We start from the raw sequence: 21,121 nt of genomic DNA, 5'->3' as shown, positions 1-21,121 counted from the left end.
GCCCCATACCTCAAACAGGTCTGCTACATGGGCCTTCTGTAGCAGCAGGTCGCAGTCTCTATAGTGTATGTGTTTTGCCACTATTGGTCTAGGTGATCTCCCTGGCTCCGGCCTACAATCCAAGTCCCAATGTGCCCTTTCCAGCACAAAAAATGGAGTGAGGGGCTGCTCGTCCATGAGCGATCGCAACCAAGACACCAAGTAGGTCACCGTGTCAGGCCCCTCCATTCCCTCTGGTATCCCCTCAATGCGCACATTATTATGCCAGCTGCGGCCCTGTCCTCAGCTCAATGCTCAAGTTTTTGGATCCGTTGAGTGAGTTGGGTAATTTGGGACCTAATTGCGTGGTGGGCAGGCTGTAGTTCTTCCAAGACTGCCTCTGTGTCTTTCACCCTCTCAGACAGCTTGTTGTGGTCTATACGTAGGTGGCTCAGTTCAGCAGATACCTTGCCTATCTCTTGGCTCAGAATCAATTTGGTATCCTCAATTGCCCCCAGGATTCTGTTTAGGGTGTCTTGCATATTGGAGGGTGCCAGGTCCTCCCCAGCTTTTCTGTTGGTCTGTGGGCAATCAGTGCTTGGGGCCAGTAAGTGCAACCCCTGTGACTTGGGTCTGGGCTTCCCCATATTCAGAATGTTATCAGGTGGACCCTACAGCTAGAGTGCCCACACCCAGAGTCCAGGTGGCTGGGCCAGGTGCACAGTGCAGGATCCAGCAACCGTTGGTCCTGCATGTCCCCCGCAACCTCTGGCACAGCAAAAGAGCCCCCAAAATGAGCCTGGAAGCAGGGGCCAATCCAGTAGGTACACCAGTCCTAGTGCACATGCAGCCCTGGCACCCCCAAGCCTTCCACAGACAGCCAGGTAGGCCACCAGGGATGCTCTACTTCTCGGTCTGTCCCAAGCGCAGCATGCAGACCAGTAATCCAGTGGGAGTTGGTAGTCTGGTACTCTACAGACTCCTCTACACCCCTCGGGCACAGCTCAGGCACATGAGGGCCGACCGTCATCAGGGATGCCAGGGCATACCACCCCTCACAAAGCAGCACCGGCCGTTGGATCCTTTCACAGGGCCTTCGTTCTGTTGTCGACCACTGTCTCCACTCACTGGACCAGGGGGACCCCAGTCATCGCTCTTTTGCCAGGCTGCACGCTGTGCTGGGGCCCTGGTTCAAGAGCGTCCACATCAGTGGTTGCCCCCATGTGCCCACCTTCTACGCCGGGGGGGCATCCTGCTCCAACCCTTACAGGGCCTCCCTTCAAGGCAGCTCCAGCAGGATCCTCTCAGCAGGCTCCACTGGGGCAGGATCCCTTGCGTAGACTCAAAAGCGCCTGTCCGTCTGGCCCGCACTCCTTCCCTCACTCCTCACCTCCTCATTGAGGGCCTTGCTGCTGGCCCCAAACAGTAGGGCCCCAGCTACTCCTCCCGAGCAGGGAAGGTCTCTCCACACTGCAGCAGCATCCAGCCCCGATGACCGGAGCAACAGACAGGTCCAGGCTCCGGTTCTCCTCCCGATCGCCTCCGTGCTAGGCCACACGTCTTCGGCCGAGGAGCACAGTCCTCAGCTGAACGGCCATCCAGATGGGCCCGGTGCCCCTCAGTCCCTCTGCTGGCAGGCCTGTGCCCAAGTGGGCCCGACCTCACTTTTATTTGTGACAGGGGCCCCCTGCGGTGGGTTTAAAACAGGATATTTGTCAGGCCGACCCAGAGCTCTGGAATTAGGCGGCCGCCATCTTGTCCAGTAAGGCTCTGCCCCCCATATCAGTGTAATTTTTAGTACGCGAGATGGTAATATTAGAGAAAGATAATCGCAACAACCTTTCCTTTCTGATGGGTTTTGCTCTGTGACTGTATTTCATTAATCTCTGGGGCAAAGGTTATTGCCACTGGATCAATTTATTTAGCAAAAGCAGGTCAATATATGTAGCAAAACCAGAAAGAACCAGAGGAAGAAATTAGATTTTACATTCTGTAACAGAGAGGGCATCATTGTCAACCCAATTATGAGCTAAAATTATACACTTCATACTTAATTAAAACAAGTCATTTCTTGATGGGCAATACCTCCAATATACAGTTATTATCAATGGGTCAATGTCAACTGACTATATAGTGGTTAATCTTAATTTGTAAATATCCAACAATATTGATTCATTTTTGGTCCAAACAGATAGGCAGAGAGTGTCTCTTCTAACCTACAAAGGGGGGTGGAACACACAGGCCTGTCCTATTAGTAACGTTTTCTCAAGACAAACAATATATTGAAGAAAGTAGTGTAATAGTGGTGTTATCAATTAACCATTTAAACTTGCAGGTGTGATACGTACCCTTTTTGTAAGCGAGAAGCAGTGGTAGCAACATTGTCTGATAAATACTACACATACATCAAATATGGCACAGATAAAGATGTTCTCAGTTTAAATATTCTATTATTATATATATATATATATATATATATATATATATATATATATATATATATATATATATATATATATATATAAATATATATATATATATATGTATACCTCTTTTTCTTCTGACTGCTTAGACATTTAAAAGAAATACTAATTGCAATGAACTTAAAAAACAAATCTTGCTGGCAGAAATTAAAACTTTCTGCCTTTTCCAAGAAAAACCTTGTGGCTTCTTAGACAATATATTGTCCAAGTAAATGGACATCAGTGTTTTGCTAGTCAGAGAGAATTCAAGTGTCTTATACAATTTCAGGTTATACTAAAATCTTGCACTCGTGATATTTAACAATCTGATCAACTTACCCCATTGTAAATGACAAAACTCATTTATAAGCTTAAAGTTGCTACATTAAAGCTATGTAAGGTTCCCAAACTGTGGTTAGAAAATATCACAAAGCCAGAATGTGAACAGGCTGCCACTCAGAAGATGCATTATATGTTGCCATGGTGCTTCCAGTAAAATAATGTCTGTTTTAGATCATCACAGATAGTGCTAATTTAAAAACCTTAGTATCCATTAGAATCCATAAAAAGAGAGGCCTAACTGGTTATGGGGAGGTACAGATGAGCAGGATTGGAATAGGTAATAACTCTACTTTAACTAGATTGGATATATCAATCAATAAAAATGTGAGCTCATAAATCAATCAACTAGTCATTTGTGGACCACGTTGCTGTCACCTCTGGGGGTATGTGGGCACTGGGTTGCGATGTCTCTGTTGCAAAGTCAGACTTCAGTCTCTTTCTGAAGTCTGCCAGTGAGAGTGCAGTTTGGAGGGGGAGTGGTAGGTTGTTCCAGGCTTTGGTGGCAATGTAGAAAAAAGAGTGGCTGCTGCTATGACCTAGCTGGATTTTGGGTATGCATGTGAGGACAAGGTTAGGAAGAGCGCAGGTGTCTGGTGGGTTGGTGGAAGAGTAGACAGTGGTTGATGTAGTCTGGTCCTTGATCCTGTAGGACTTTGGAGGTGTGCATGAGGAGCTTGAAATGACATCTCTTCTGGATGGGAAGCCATTAGAGGTTATTGTGGTGGGAGGTAATGTGGGTTCACCTAGTAAGGTCCAGGGTGAAGTCTGGCAGTGGTGTTCTATATTGCCTGGAGTCTCTTAAGGAGCTGGGAGGACATGCCAGCATAGAGAGCATTCCCATAGTCGTGGCAGCTGGTGACGAGGCCTTGGGAGATGGTTTTCATGGTGCTGGCTGGCATCCACCTGAAGAGTCTATGGAACATGCAGAGGGTGTGGAAGCAAAAGAAGGCAAATGCGTTGATTTGCTGTTTGATGGTCAGCGCACTGTCGAGGATGATACCAAGGTTGCGAGCATGGTCTATAGGCATGGGAGTGGGCCCAAGTTTGACTGGCCACCAGTGATGGTCCCAAATGGAGTTTTTTTCCCAAAGATCAGGGCTACTAACTTGTCAGAGTTGAGCTGCAGGCAGCTGGCTTTCATGGAGTTGGCTACGGTGGTCATGGCGTTGCAGAAGTTGGTTCTGCTGATAGATGGGGTCTTCAGTAAGTGGGAGTGTTAGAAATGGGGTCTTTGGTTGGCAGTCAGATTACCCTCTGTCCCAGCCAGGACCCTCACTGTAGTCAGGGTAAGTCACACACAATCCAAATTATCCCGTGCCCACCCTCTGGTAGCTTGGCACTGAGCAGTCAGGCTTAACTTAGAAGGCAATGTGTAAAGTATTTGTGAAATAAATCATACAACAACACAGTATAGCACCACAAAAATACACCACACAGTGTTTAGAAAAATATATAATATTTATCTGGATAAATGCAGGTCAAAATTGATTAAAATGCAATAAGTATATGTTGAGATATCACTATAAAAGTGATATAAAGTGTCTTAAGTCTTTCAAAAGCAATCAAAGTCTCTTTCAAGCACAAAGTACCTAGTTTGCATGCAAAATCTCCACAAAGAACTGCAGAGGAGGAGATGCATGGAAACAAAGGGGTGTGCGTTGATTTCTCAGGCCGCAAACGGCAATGAGTCATTTAGTTTTCACGTATGGACGGCTGTTCGTCGATTTCCGGTGCTCGGTCGTGGATCCTCTTTGGGCTGTGGGGTTTTCAGACGCCCCGGGGATGATGTGTGGATTTCCTGCGCTGGCAGGATTAAGTCACAGGAGCTGCGTCGATTCGGTAGACATTGAATTGGAGTTTCTGTGGCATGGCAGGCGCTGCGTTGATTCATCTCTGGAAGTCAGGCTGCATCGTTCCGGCTCGGCTGTGTGTCGATCTGGTGGGCCGTGCGTCGAATTTCCAGTTGCTACTCTGGTGCTGTGTCGGGTCTTCTCAATGCAAAGTCGGGCTGCGTTGTTCCGGTTCGGCGTGTGGTGAATTTTTCACCACGGTGTAGGCTGTGCGTCATTTCTGGCAGGCTGTGCATCGAATTTTGCTGCACAAGGAGTCCTTCTTGTAGAGATGAAGTCTTTTTGGTCCTGAGACTTCAGGGAACAGGAGGCAAGCTATCTAATCCCTTGGAGAGCACTTCTTCACCTCAGCCAGAGAGCAGCAAGGCAGCAGGGCAACAGCAAGGCAGCAGTCCTTCACAGAAAGCAGACAGGTAAGTCCTTTGGGCAGTCAGACAGTTATTCTTGGCAGGATGCAGGTTCTGGTTCAAGTTTCTTCTTCAGGAAGTGTCTGAGTTGGTAGGGGCAGAGGCCCTGTTTAAATACCCGAATGTGCCTTTAAAGTGGGGGAGACTGCAAAGAGTGGCTTAGAAGTGCACAAGTTCCCCTTTCAGTTCAATCCTGTCTGCCAGGGTCCCAGTAGGGGGTGTGGTAGTCCTTTGTGTGAGGGCAGGGTACTGTCCTTTGACATGCAAGTGTCAGGCCCTCCACCCTCCCAGCCCAGTATGACCCATTCAAAATTCAGATGTATAGAAGTGAGGTTGAGTATCCTGTGTTTGGGGTGTGTCTGAGTGAATGCACAAGGGAGCTGTCAACTAAACCCAGCCAGACGTGGATTGTAAGGCACAGAAGGATTTAAGGGCCACATGTACAAAGCCTTTTTGCACATCGCAAACGGCGATGGGGCCATTTCCAATTTTGGATGTACAGACCCATTTTTGCAATTCAGTAATCTATTTACCAAATCGCAAAAACGGTTTGCGAGTCGCAGTTGGGAAGGGGTGTCAGAGTCCCATGTACGACTGTTTTGTGACTGCGAATGCAGTCACAAAACAATCGCAGTTAGCACCAGTTTCAAACTGGTGGTAACCCATTCGCAAATGGGAAGGGGTCCCCAGGGGACCCCTTCGTGAATAGCAGCAAGGACCACTGCTCTGAAAAAATGAAAAGAAAACTTTTCATTTTTTGTTTTTCAAATGCATCTCGTTTTCCTTTAAGGAAAATGGGCTGCATTAAAAAAAAAATGCTTTATTTAAAAGCATTCAAAGAAATGGTGGTCTGCTGTCTCCAGCAAGCCACCATCCCTGTGAGGGCAGTCATTCCCAATGGGGTCGCAAATTGCGATCTACCTCATGAATATTCATGAGGTAGGTCATTTGCGACCCCTTGCGAATCGCAAACAGTGTCATTGACACTGTTGTACATAAGGTTTTGCGACTTGCAAGTTGCAAGTCGCTCTGACTCGCAATTTGTGAGTCGTAAAATCTGTATTTCGTACATATGGCCCTCAATGCAGAGAAAAGCTCACTTTCTAAAAGTGGCATTTCTAAAATATTAATTTTAAATCCAACTTCACCAGTCAGCAGGATTTTGTATCATCATTCTGGCCACACTAAATATGACCTTCCTACTCATTTCAGAACCGCAGCTACCACTCAAACAATATATGAGGCCAGCCCCAATGTTAGTCTATGAAGGGAGCAGGCCTTACAGCAGTGTAAAAACGAATTCAGGAGTTTTACACTACCAGGACATGTAAACTACACAGGTACATGTCCTGCCTTTTGCCTACACAGCACACTGCCCAATGGGTTACCTAGGGCATACCTTAGGAGTGACTTATATGTAGAAAAAGGGGAGCATGGGCTTGGCAAGTACTTTTAAATGCCAAGTCCATTTGGCAGTGAAACTGCACACACAGGCCTTGCATAGGCAGGCCTGAGTCAAGGTTAAGGAACTACTTAAGTGGGTGGCACAATCAATGCTGCAGCCCCACTAGTAGCATTTAATCTACAGGCCCTGGGCACACAGAGTGCATTTTACTAGGGACTTATAAGTAAATTAAATAATCCAATTAGGTATGATCCAATGTTACCATGTTTAAAGGGAGAGAGCATATGCACTTTAGCACTGGTTAGCAGTGGTAAAGTGCACAGGGTCTTAAAACCAGCTCAAACAATATCTAAAAAAATGGAGGGAGGGAGGCAAAAAGTTAGGGGTGACCTCCCTAAGGTTGTCAGGTCTAACAGGGAGGATCAGTTGTTTATCATCTGCACAGGAGATGATGTTTGGTCTGTGGAATCTAATGATGTGGGCAAGGGGGGGTCATGTAGTTATTGAACAGAGTAGAGCTGAGGGATGAACTTCGGGGTATGCTGCAAATGATCCTCTTAGGTACGGAGGTGAAAGGGTGTAGTCGACCGCTCTGAGTGTGTCCTTTCAGGAAGGAAGTATTCCATTTGAGGGATCTATTTTGTATGCCAATGCTGTGATATCTGTTGATGAGGGTGTGGTGGGAGACGGTGTTGAATGCGGCTGGTAGGTTGAGGAGGATCAGGGTGGTGGTTTCTCTGTAGTGAAGGAGTGCTCAGATGTCATCAGTGGCAGCAATGAGTGTGGTCTCGGTGCTGTGGTTGGAACAGAAACCTGATTGGAATGTGTGCAGTAGGCTGTTTTCCTCCAGGTAGCTGGTGAGCTGCTGATTGATGGCCTTCTGGAGTACTTTGGACGGATGGGGTAGTAGAGAGATAGATCGGTAAACCTTGAGTTAGTTGGGGTGGATAGAGGGTTTTTCAGGAGGGGTTTGATTTCCACATGTTTCCATTTGTCCAGAAACACTACTGAGGTGATGGAAGTGTTGAGGATGCTAGTGAGTTCTGTGCTGATGGGGTTGGTTCCAAGCTTGAACAGGTGATGGGAGCATGGCTCAGTGGATGCCACAGAGTGAATGGAGGACATGATGGCTGAGGTTGATTGAGTGAACAGTGGTGCCTACGTGAAGATCATATTGTGGGTGTGGGCTGGGGTCAAGAGAGCTGAGGTTGGAGATCGTGGGTTGGGGGTCGAAGTTGTTGTAGATAATAGTGATCTTGCTGTGGAAGTAGTCTGAGAGGGTGTTGCAGAGTTCTTGGGAGGGGTGGATGATGTTCTCTGTGGCTGCTGGGTTGGTCTATGCGGATTGTGATGACTACTTTCTTGGCCTCCTTGAGTTGTCATCAGTAGTTGCTGAGGGCTGCTTTGTGGGCTGTTCTGTCAAAGGGCTTCCTGGTGGATCATTATTGCTTCTTGTGTCCCATGTTGTCCTAAGCTAAATACTTTGTTTAGGAATACTGCATAATTAGAAGGCCCAGTGAATGGCATTCATTCTCATAGGAAATAGAAAAAACATAAATACCAATCTTTTGAAACAAACCCAGGTCTATGGCATGTCACATGAGGATCTTCTCTGCGTTACCTGAAATTTGCCTGAAACAAAGCAGCCTCCATCTCAGTTGTTGGAAGTATCATATTCAAATGTTGTTAATATGACAATCTCAGTAGAGAAGCACCAAAAAAGCACTTAACCATGCTTATGTTTCTACAGTCTCTATATTCTGAAATTATTCTTTGTATGGCAATTGCTTGTAATCATTGCAGACATGTTTGAGATGCGGTGACATCAATGTACAGATGAACAGATGTGGCTAAATGTACACTGCAAAAGTTGAGGGAAAGTGCAATCCTCCCTTGTTTGGATTGAGCACCATTAAAATAGATCTTTGCAGACGAATTATATAATTCATTGTTTTATTTAATAACTCATTAAACTGAGTGATTATCCATCCTGTGGAGTGCGTTCTATAACTATGACTAAACTATTCAATAACATGTTTTATCAAGGATCGTAGCTGAAGAAACGTCTACCCGATCAGTCCCTATTGACATGAGAGATTGTGTCTAACTCTGTACAAAAGAAAGTTCGCAGGAGGAGAAAATAAAGGAGATCTACATTTAGCGACAGTTGACTGATAAGTTTGGAAATGTTATCATGTCATGAGTAAAAGGTGAAAAAGAGGAGGTTAAAAACCTGTTGTTGAGAAACTTCTTTGGTAAAACAAAATATTGACATCTTTCCAAGACATTGGGGGGAAGTTCATAGTCATATCACCAAACAATTTCATTAAGATGTGCCAAAGTGTCTATTTGGAAAAGCCTTACAAAATGTGTCCGGTAGTATCACCACCAGTAGTCTTGTAATTAAGTACGCCCTATATAGTTGACAGTACCTCTTTCAGCATCCAAAGGCCTATTAGTATTCTTGTGTGTCGATCAGAAATCTGTCTCAACCTGCCGTAATCAAGATGTTAGTTTGTAATTTTATGCAAGCCATCAATGTCTAAAGTAAACAGTTTTCATTTGAATGTAGTAAATACCTGAAGTAGATTATCAGATATTGTGACTAAAGCACCATTATCTTCACAAATTTAACTGGCCATATTCTGGACATTTCTAAGAGATCGTTAGCCTTGTATAGACTGGTGCATTTTAAAAAACTGTGATTATATACCCTGCACATTACTGTTCTTTTAAGCTAGTGGCTTGATCTCTAAAGGATACATTCTGTGTGTGTTGGGTACCTGCCTCATATAGCTCCAGTGTGATTAATTTCCAGATCTCTTAGAGGAACTACTTACATTTGATGGTGCTACCTTTGTGTATTTGTCCACTGATTAAAATCAACAGTGGTAACATATCCCTTTACTGAGTTGCAGACAATGGATATCTATACAGGTCCCAGATGTATTTTTACGGTAGACCTACTGTTCATATCGAACACGGATATAACATCACATAAATGTATTTTAATTATTTTTGCATTCATTCTTGTCTGAAGAAAGTCTTGGTAAAAGGTCCGTGCAATCCACAGCAATGCGCTTAAAATGTGTTTTCAATATGAGCTATTACCTCAAATTGAAAGTTCAACCCAATGAAGCGTGTTCATTTCTTCCCTGACATTTATACTGTAGCGTGCTAAGAGAAAATTGCAAATCATACTAATTATTGTGGCATTCACCTTTATACCGGGCAAGCTGGATCTGTTCTGTTACTTTTGCTTTTCCTCTAAGGCAAATGCCTCGTTAGTAAAGTTCATTTAACACATAAAGATGATGCACATTATTTTAGTTCTTTGCCACCAAGAAGGTGATGACATCATAACCCGAGGCTTGGGCAAGACTTCAGTAGATGCTGGAGAGAATCCTGCAGCCCAACATTTGTGGTTCATTAGCATGGGATGGGATGGGATCATAGGGTCATTGTCGTCAGAGCATCTGTTTTCCAGAACATGGCATTTTGAAATGTTGTAAATGATGTTTTTTTCAGTTGTTTCTTTAGCAATAAAGCACTTCAATCAGATAGATGCTTGGTTTTTTCGTGGCGTGCAGTGTTTTGCAATATGCACCTCACTGTAGTAAGGTACCATGTTTACCTCCACTAGATTATTACATTTAAACACAGACTTTGAATTTATGACACAAAAAAAAGTATACGGGCTTATGAACATGAAGGAAGGCTATCCAATGAGCATGATGTTGTGGGGCTTATGTTAGGGAAGCATACATCAACCATAGTGGATAAGATCTTGTTCAGGTAGGACTCAGAGATGAACTGCTCATAAGCACACCTGACATAGACTAATTGAACTGTCATTACACACTTTGTTCCCAATTTTAAAGTTCTATGTTCTAAAAAAATCCCCTCAAAATTCAACTCTTTTAAACCATTTACGATTGTTTTGAACCAACGCAGAAGTAAAACAAGCATTTGCAATGCAATGCTTTGCTTGAGCTAGAGCAATTAACATTGTAAACTCCTAACCAGACTTTTCTTGCCACCTAAATTGAAAATGAAAATAAAACAGTTTCACATAACTAACTGGACCTTTCTTGCCATATAAACTGAAAAGTAAAAGTTTCACATAAGCGAGCTGATGGCCACCATCAGTATAAATCTGACACTCAAAGAGAAATAAAAGTTCACTCGTAGTGAAACCTATCGGCAAAAGGGCAATTATCTGCGTAACCAGTAAAAGTGCAATTAACTATGTAACAGAGTCGATGTCATGCAAAGCGCTCAACTTCTGCCCAGTGAGATCTGGCTGCGAAAAAAGAAAAGAATTAGTCCAGAAATCAGACAGAAAACGTGGAGCCTCGTATGCTTTCAGTACTTGGTCGCTGCGCTTGAGGAGGCTTAAACACCGGAAAAGGCATGACTTATGCATGCCTTTCACTAATGAAATCAAGCAGATTTTAAAAGGCAAGCCCACGAACCAATGAAAGAGACTGACGTGACATGGGCATGGTTTGAAGCCCAAAGAGAGATTATAACACGGGACGGAGCGCTTTGCCCTCGCCCCTAAAAAGGAAATTAACACTCTTCATAGACTTGCTGGGGGTGTTGGTGCAAATATACTGCCTCTGAATGTATCGACTCTTTTATTTTACCCCTCAAATTAAAGGTATTCACAGGTATTCAAAAATATTTTAAGTTTAGAAAATAGTACCATTTGAAGCTGTTCACATAAATTTGGGATAATAATTAGCTTCCTTATTACACAGGGTAATGAATACACCATTCACCAAGTAGTTCATTACGAGTGCTGGGAAAACTGAAATTAAGGACGTCTTGTGTTTCCCACGAATGTATGATGGAACAACGCATGCGGCAACCACGCATGCCTAAAAAACACGGTCAGAAAAATGACCACGTTGTTTCCACAAATGCCTTTACCACACATGACTTTACAACGATTTTTCATTGTAAAGGCATATCTAGTAAAGGCATGTGTGGAACGGCATGTGTGGTTTTCACATGGCATTTCCCCACCTGCTCTAACCCCCCACCCTAAAAAATAAAACTACCGGAACCCCCACCGCTCCTAAAAACTACTCCGATAACCCCACTCATCCTGAGCCCTAAAACCTTCCCCGACCCCCCACCCGCCCTAAAAACTGACCCAACCCCAAAAATAAAACTACCCGCCCCTAAAAACAAAAACAAAATTACCTGACCCCTTCCCCACCCCAAAAATAAAACTTCTCTGACTCTCCCAAAAACCAAACTACCCTGGTCCCCCACTCCAAAAACCAAACTACCCAGACCGCCCCCTTCAAAAACAAAACTACCCTGATCCCTCACCCCCACCCCCGAAAACCTAACTACCCTCACACCCCACACCCCCATAAACCAAACTACTCTGACCCCCCACCGCCAAAAAACAAACTACGCTGACGCCCCCACCCCTAAAAAACAAACTACCCCAACCCTCCCCCCAAAAAACAAACTTCCTTGATCCCCACCCCAAAAAACAAACTAACCTGACCACCCCACCCCTAAAAACAGAACTGCCCCTAAAAACCGCAACTACCCCGATCCCCCACTGCGCCCCTAAAAAAAAAAAACTACCCGACCTCCCCCACCCCAAGCCCTCAATCCACCCCTCACCTTTAAAAACTACCCCATCTCTGCCCCAGCCCCACTTACCTGACCGTGTCCTAATGGTGACTCCCTTTTTCTCTGCCTTAACCAAGCATGTGCGTTGTTCAGCACATGCATGGTTAAGGCAGAGAAAAACAGAGTTGTTGTTAACGCAAGCGTGGTTCCGCTTGTGTTAACAACGTAGGTCATTGTTCCGGATGTTCCCCTTTTATCACATTTTTTTTTAAATAATTGTGTTTTTGGAAAAAACTAATGATTTGGCCATAAATGATGAACAGTCACTGGATACTGTGTAGTAGACAAACTGAACCTGAAGAAATGTATAACAAAGGTTAGTTTGGAGGCAAATTTCTAAGTATCGCTCCAGGTTAGTCTCCTATAATATAATAATTGAAGAAGCAATAATAACAGCATGAAAATCGGATGGTTTTGCTTCCTGTTAGTGACGAAGGGTAGGACCGAAGCTCAAGGAGTGTCAGTCCTTTGTGTCAAACATTGATACAAGACCTACATCAAAACCCTTTTATTTGCCCTGTTTTGAAAGACATTTGCTGAAAACTACCTGAATTCTTGTTTACGAAAAAATGAGAAGGGTTGAAGAATTGTTGTGCATTATGGTCCTGACCTTTCCACTGGATTGTTGGTGACTTTAGAATTTCTAAATTATTGTTTAAATGTATACTGAATTTCAGTATGTTTTGAAACATTTTTTTCAATTTATGTGTTATGTAATATTTGTTGTGATTTTTGATGATTGTGAGGCTGTGAATCAAAGGAATGTATTCCTTTTTCTTTCATCGTTATCCTTTGAAAACACAATGTGTTACCTTATATGTAAAAAGTTCCTGTTTACTAATTATATTCTGAAATTATTCTTTGTATGGCAATTGCTTGTAATCATTGCAGACATGTTTGAGATGCGGTGACATCAATGTATGCATCACTGCCTAAACTTACCATGAGAATATTATTTTGTGACAAGCAGAGACATGTTAGAATATGTTCTGGATGTGAGTATCATAAAGGGACAATACAATATTTTTGTACAAAGAGATTGATGAGTTTCTGAAAGCTAAGTTAATATGTGGTAGTACTATTCTTTTATATATTGATGACTTAATTATAATGAATTATAATGTTAAAATAACTGTACAGTTTGATGACATTAAAGAACAAAAGATATACATTAGGACAAGCAAAGACATAAAAAACAAAATATAAATCTGCTAAGGTGTTTAAAAATATCTTTTCTGGACTCAAACATAAGCCATTAGGATATTAGGATACTTCCATATATTTTGTTTGCCTTTTTGTGCATTTACATATTGACCACACGTAATAGATGACATAAAAGTAAGCATTAACTCATTTCTGTTAACACTGCTGGTTGCATAACCTCAAGAAATGTAAATGTGATTCTGTTTTTGGATTAATTAAAATACATGTAGACTTTTTTCTTGTTAGTCTGGCTCTGCTGGGCTTTTTCATTAAATTCTTACATGACTATTCTTGTCAGCTTATGTGGGTTTACAGACTGGGGGACATATCAGTGTTCTTCATCACTGCTTATTTGGTGGCGTGTTTATGATTTTATGCGCTCCTCAGGCATGCTGGCCTTTGGTGCTTCAGATATGTTTTAGAAACGGAATACAACCTGTGTATAACTTATAAAGAACTGTTTATATGCATGATACATTTACATAGAAAGCTTGGGGAGTGGGAAATGAAGGAAAACAACTTCTTCATTCAAACTTACGCCCACAGTTATACTTTTTTTGCACTGCATTTGTGTAATTTTTGACACAAAAACCTAAACTTCCCTCCTGAATGGCGGTCTTTAATCAATACCATGTCCCCCACCTCGATGGTGGCCTCCCGGCCCCTCTGCTTCTGGGAAGCATATGTGTTGTTATGGGCTCTCTGTGCTGTGGATCGGTTTAGAGGGTGCAGTTGTGTCTGCTATCATTCTCCCAAAACACAGCTGGCTCGGGGTGACTCCAGTGGTAGCATGGGGTGTGATCCTGTATTCACGGAGAAATGTGTAGATGGCACTCTCAACATTGTGCTACTCAGCTACGGCTACGCAAATGGTCTTTGACAATGTTTTCACAAACCTTTCGACTTCCCCGTTGGTTTGGGGCCACCTCAGCATGATCCGCTGGTGTTTGGTGTTTCTGGCTCTTTGGAACTCTGACTACTTGTAGCTGGTAAATGAGGGGTCAATTGTTGGTGCAGATCTCACCAAAAGGGCCATTGGTGGCCATCATTTTCTCTATCTGGGTATGACCACTGACGCAGAGGTGGTCTGTACGATCTCCACTTCGGGGTAGTGGGAATAGTTGTCTACAACTACCAGCATGTGGGATCCGTCGGGAAGGCTCCCGAAGTCAGCACTGAGGCTGTGGGGCCCTCCTCAGTGATAACCGGTACGGGTGGATCCAGGGTCTCGCTCGCTTGGCAGACAAGGCATCCTCTGACCACCTCTTCCACCTGTTGGTCCAGCCCAGGGACCCAGACCTTGCTTCAATGCCACCTCTTTGATTTCACCATGCCTTGGTAAGCTCCATGCACCAGAAGGACAGCCCGATGACTCAGGCAGATGGGTAGTACAAGACAGGGACCACTCAGTAGACAACCTTCTTCACTTAAAAAGAGCTTGTGGCGGATGTGGTAAAGGGCCTGTAGTGTGTCTTTGACCTGAGTGGTGCAGAAAGCCGCTGGTTGTTGCACATGGCGCCAGTCACAGGACTGAAGGGCCTCCATGGCCATTTGCAAACAGTCGTCTTGACCAGTGGCTTCCACTACCTCTGCAAGAGGTATGGGGGGTGGTCTAGCTCAATTCAGCACCAACCTGACATAATCCTCTTTCTCAGTTGCTTCTTCAACTTCTCGATGGTGGCTGGCCATGCATGGCACGACAGGAAATCAGCCAGGTTCCTGGTGCCAGGCTGGTACTCCACTGTGAAGTTAAACTGTTGTAGTTGTAGTATCCATTTTTCAATCTGCAGTGGCAGCTTGGAGGATGATCCTTTGAAGAGTGGGAGGAGTGGCTTGTGGTCGGTAATGACAATGTACGCCCTGCCATACAGATACAGGTGAAAATGATGGCACCCCAGTGGATGGTGATTGCTTCCCATTCTTTCTAGGAGTACCTCTGCACTGTGGGCGTTAGAGTCTTGCTGGCAAATTCAATGGGTGCCCATTCTCTGCAGTCTTGCTTTTGGGCCAGACTGCGCCCAAACCCGTTTGGCTTGTATCAACAGCTAGTCGGGATTCTCGTGTCCGTGGTCTTCATGTTCTGGACCATGTTTTCCTTGTCTGGGCCCCACACCCAAGGGTGGTTGGTTTTGGTCAGATCCCACAATGGGCCAGTTATGTCTGATAAGTTCCTCATAAACTGACCACGGTGACCGTGTCTGGAGAAGGTGGTTATAGGACGAGAATCCAGGTGCAGCACAATCTGGTGGTAGCCCGACCTGAGGTCCATTTTGGAGAACCACTTAGAGCCAGAGAGTTCCCCAATGATATAATCTATGGTGAGGGTCAGATGCCTCTAATGCTTGATGGCCTGGTTGGGTAGGCGCATGTCCATGCAGATACACACTGCGTCGGACTGTTTCGGCTTTTGTGCTGCGACTATTGGGGACACCCAAGTCATGGACCCCAAAACCCTTTCTATAATTCTGGCTTGTTCTAGGAGTCGTAGTTCTTGTTCCACTTTCGGGCAGAGGTGGAAAGCCGCCCTTAGGTGTCTTAGAGCGACCGGGGATACCGATTCATTGATGTGCAGCCAGAGGTGTAGGGCCTTTTAGCCATCCGATGCCATTGAAGAGCACTTCAAAATCCTTGGTTAGGTCTTCCAGGCTACTGCCATGGACACACTGAATGCACACTTGAGTAGATTCAAGTTTTTTGGTGTTTGGCAGCAGTGTAGGAATCCAGACCCCTCTTGTGATATGGAGACTTAAGCTGTGATTGCGGCTGTTTCATGTGTGATATCTGTCATAAAGCTGCCAGTTATCTGGAGAGTTGGGTATTGACAAAAACATATGCCTGCATTCACATGGATTTGAGGTTCGGGCAGGCTGTGGTTTACCTCCACAGCCATGAAGGTGATTGATGCCCCAGTGTCTATAAGAGCTGGGAGCGGGGGCCCATGCACTACCACCTGGCATGTGGGTAGTCACATCTGTCAGATCTCCTTCCACCCACTGCTCTCACCACGTGGGACACTTCCTGATCATCGTCCATGTCGTTATCTGATGAGGTGGCGGGAAGTGAAGCTACTGCCTTGACCGCCTTCTTGGGTGTGGTTGGGGTTGCTTTGGGCGATGAGCGGCAGACATTTGAGAAGTAGTTCAATTTGCCATATGCACGGCAGGTCTTACCCCTAGCTGGGGAGATGCCAGGGCTTGGCAGGGGTCCTCTGCACAACCTCCACAGTCTGTCTCTTGGCCTAGACCTTTCGTGCTCAGATCAGGCTTTGGTGGTCTCCGCTACTACGGCGTTGATGGGGTTTCAGCTTTGATTTGGATCGCTGGTGTCTATTCCATGTGCACCACCCGCACTTTTGACAGCTCCTTCGAGTGGCCTAAGGGTGAGGATGTCCCTCATGCTTGTGTTTGGTTACTGCAGAATGCACTCACGGAGTTCAAGGATGCGCAGCCTTGTAGAATTGGGCTCTAACCTCATCGTCTTCATCAGGTAGGGTGCAGATTCTGGACAGTTCTCTCACCCGGGCCTAGATGACGCCTACTGACTTGGCATGGGCAGTGCAGGGGCCCCCATGGACAGCTCTGTCGTGCTTTTCGAAAGCGCGACGGGTGCTGTTGCACCCTACGCACCGCAACATTGCCGCTGGCTTGATGTTGTGGGCTTTTTCCTGCATGGTCAGCGGTCGGAAACTCTGTTTCCGCCCGCAGGAAACTCATAATAGGGGCTGCGGGAAGGTCACAGCACTGGTAGTTCAGTGGGTGGCATTTTCTGCCCGCCAAATTCGTAATGAAGGCATATATCTATTTAAAACATTATGCCCCTCATTACAAGTCTGGCCAGCGTGGCATGGCGGTCTGACCACTTCCAAAGTGCTGGTCTGGATGCTTTGGCGACAGTCAGACCGCCACATTATGACCATGGCGAAAGCGCCACTGTCGGTCTGCCGGCACCACCAGGAGGGTCTGGTGGTGCTGACGGTCTTAATTTGCCAGGTCGGTGCTGCTTGCACGCCGCCCTGGGGATTACGAGTCCCCTCTCCGCCAACGTTTGCAAGCCGATAGCACTACAGTGAAAAAGCTGGCAGAGACAAGGTACAGGGGGCCCCTGCACTGCCCAAACACTTGGCATGGGCTGTGCAGGGGCTCCCATGGACAGCCCCATCACGCTTTTCACTGTCTGCTGAGCACGACGGGTACCATTGCACCCTATGCACCGCAACATTGCCGCGGGATCAATTATGAGCTAGCATCAATGTTGTGGGCTGTTTTCCGCAGGGCCAGCAGGTGGATACTCTGCCTTCACCCGCTGACCCAGTGGGAAACTCGTAATAGGGGCCACGGGATGGTCACTGCACTAGCCGTGACCTGACCACAGGAGTTTGGCAGGCGGCCTTTTTTCACCCGCCAAACTCTTAATGAAGGCCTATGTGTGTCTTCAGCTGAGTACAGAGAGATTAGGTCTTTTTGATTGTTGACCCAATCCTCAATCCCCTGAGTACTGAAAGATGGAATAGTAGGACTCAAGCAACCTTAGTTGGTTAAGTAGTCAGCATTGAAACTGGAGGTGAGATTGGGATTTGTCTTGAGAACTTTTTAATAGAGTAGACTACCAGAACTGTGAGGTGAGTTACTAATAATGGAACCAGCTGCTATTAATTCCTTAACTCTCTTTTTATCAGTCTGTAGTTATTTTGACAAGAGGCAGTCTATGCCTCAGACCATTTTTCGTATCAAATTATTGGGGTCATCATGCCCTTTCCAGATTGATCAGAGTAAAAGACAGTCACCATGGGCATCATTCAAATTGTGGTACAAAATACCTGGTTCATTGTTGTTACTGTCTCCCTCATTGAAGAATTTATCTTAGCAAAAGAGACATTAAAAATAATGATTCAACTACTATCTATAAATTGTAAGAATTATGCTAACTTTAGAAACAAGTACATGTTGATTTGGTAAACACCAAGAAGGTAAAATTCCAGTGCAATCAACAGTAATAATCCTACTGCAGCGAAAGTCTCGCAGTAAGTGCTACGAAGAGGTTTGTGCATATAATTGTAGATGCCATACACAAGGTTATCTTTAATTCATTTTGTGGCATTTAGAAACCCACTTGTGAATGGCAGATGTGTGCTACATGCAGAGGCAGAGCCTGAGGTGTAGAAGCATACCACCTATATTCTTACTGATTCTATTTATGCCTATGATATTTCTAGATGTATCATGTTTGTGCTATGGAAGAGGCTGAAGAGTCCAGGGAGGACATTTGTGACAAGAGATGGTCCAATGAGAGAGTGCAGATGCGCAGGTCATTAACCAGTGAATATATATGAGAGATCTAGTGCTTTTACTGATAAGCAGAAGGTATTAGGCCAAGATTGATAAAACACAGAAGATTATAAGTAACACCAGGACACCTTGAAATTCTTTATTGTGTTTTTTTTTAAAGAAAGGTAATGGTGAATGTAGAAGATCAGGTGCATGTCATTGATGGGATGTGGAAGGGAGAAACCAAATGAAGGAGTGACTGAGATTAATTCAGACTTTCCACTGCCACTGTTTATTTGTCTTGAGGTTAAACCTTCAAGAAGCATACGGTTGAGCTAGTTTATGATATCGATGTGGAGCTTGCAACCAGTGAGGTGAAAGAGAGAGAGAGTTAAATCTCTTTACCCCTCTGCGGTCGAATTTGAAGTAAACTGTCGATATTCATTTCTTGATGATGTGGAATGTAGCAGGTGATTCTAGGTAACATTGAAATATAGCAGTTTGACACTTGTTTACTAGTTCACTAGTGTAGGGCAATGTCTTGATTTTCAGTAGTACCACCAGTGTTTCTATAGATGGGTTAAAAATCATTGTGGGAAACTGAGACATTAATTGACACTATACTTCATTGATAGTGGTGGGTTTTGGATAGTTCCAGGTGGACCTATTGTTGTGAATTGGGAAGGAGTTAGGTAAATCAGTTGAGGACAGGACGAGTAATGGCCTTTTCTGACGAGATGGTGACAAGGAAGACTTGGTTGCTAACAGTATCAGGAGGTGTTTGATCAGATTTGTGCAGTGCTTGCCTGTTAATATCATATAAAATCTACCTAGGTGAGTTTCTGTGCTTTAACAGGGTGAAGGCCTCAACAGGGTGTTCTAACAGTATCAGAATGTGTTTGATCAGATTTGTGCAGTGCTTTCCTGTTAATATCATATACAATCTACCTACTTGAGGTTCTGTGCTTCAACAGGGTGTAGTTTGGTAGGAGATTTTAGCTGATTATATGGGCTGAAAGTTGCAATGTCATGCCTCTGACTAAGACCTTACTAAGTGAGGTCAGGTGGGCAATAATAAAAATATAATGAGCAAAGCAAAATTGTGATCAGCTTTTATGGAGAATCAAGAAATGCCATTCCTGACTATGCACTTGATAATGCTAGATAATGAAGTCAGTGTGACCATGTTTACATAATCCAATATAAACTAAACAGATCACAAATGGCCAATAGAACTGGTTCAAGTGTTTAAACAGCAGCCATTGGTGTGTCCTCGATTGCAAATATGTTTGACATGATGGAGAATTGAAATACTCTTTTTTATTATGTGTATGTAAATCTTACAGCCAAAGGAGATATTTTCCTTAGGGTACCTTGTTTTAGACCATCACATTCCTGCTGCTGCCCTAATGAGTTGTGCTAGTTGTATTATCATGTCTACCGTAGTGGCTTCCCTGCCACAATAGCAGAAAACTGCCAATAAGAACTATGCCTACTTTTCTTTAGTATGAAAATATATGGCCATTTATGGACATTCTCATCAATACGTATGTTTCCACTATCAGAGCAGTATGACTTCCAACTAGGGCATGTCGTAGTTTGGACTCTTGCTCTGAGCAAGACTGCTGGTTTAAGGATGACAGTACTTTTGTTTGTAGGCAACTGCGTCTTTCCCACAACAAGTCGCAACTGTTGTCCCAACCTTACCGGCTCACTAGCAGCACCTCACCAGAAACACAATAGTAAAAGGTGATTTATGGCAGCCGTTTACGCATGGACTCGAAAATAAGATATCTCAGGGAGTGTCGTGGTTAAACGGAGATTACCCTTTTCTCACAGATATATTCTGTCTCATACAAACACAGGCAATGACACAGATGCAGTAAAGTAATAATAGCTTTTTATTTAACATAACTGCAATTTGTGATAAGTTGCATGGACTGCAATGATTAGGATAGTGAATATAGCAAGTAACAGTATTGTGAAGACAAGAGTCATTGTTATGAAGACCCCCACCATTTTTCAATTCATAGAAAAGATATATTAGATGTAATATGCCCTAATACCCTAATAAAGAAGGCCTAACCTCCTACCTAAAGGAGAGTTGGGTTTGTTAAACCTAATCTGCCAATACCGTGCCCATGAGAGGAGCTCCCCAACCCTTGTTACCTTGGAATGAGGCCTCTATCTCAGACTCCGTAGGGACACGAAGACTGGGTCAGCGTCAAGACGACTGCAGCATCGGTATCAGCGATGGTGGCGATGCCCTCTGGTCGGAATCCCTCTGATTATCTGTCTAAAGTGTGATGTATTTATACAGATCTACAAGGTCCCCTGACGTAGGTGTATTCCTAAACAATAGATAACAGGCATGCTTGGGACGGCAATTAATATCAACAATCCCTCGAAAGTATAGAGAGGGAAAATCCCTAAGTGTGAACACCTACTGTTTGTTTGTCTTTGGTGCTTGATTTTGACGCCTTGGCGTGGTGACACTGATAATGTAACTCATAACAAGTGGCCTAACTATCAACAAGGCAGCCATCTTAGA

General features: G+C 44.4%; 1 protein-coding gene across 3 annotated transcripts in view; it reads left to right on the top strand.

Annotated features, from left to right (window-relative positions):
- HGF (hepatocyte growth factor) overlaps positions 1–21,121 on the top strand; it is a 299,651-nt gene that overhangs the window by 111,365 nt on the left and 167,165 nt on the right. The window lies entirely within an intron of this gene.

Source organism: Pleurodeles waltl, chromosome 4_1, assembly GCF_031143425.1.
Source record: "Pleurodeles waltl isolate 20211129_DDA chromosome 4_1, aPleWal1.hap1.20221129, whole genome shotgun sequence".
Taxonomy (NCBI): domain Eukaryota; kingdom Metazoa; phylum Chordata; class Amphibia; order Caudata; family Salamandridae; genus Pleurodeles; species Pleurodeles waltl.
This window is presented reverse-complemented; position numbering and strand designations above follow the sequence as displayed.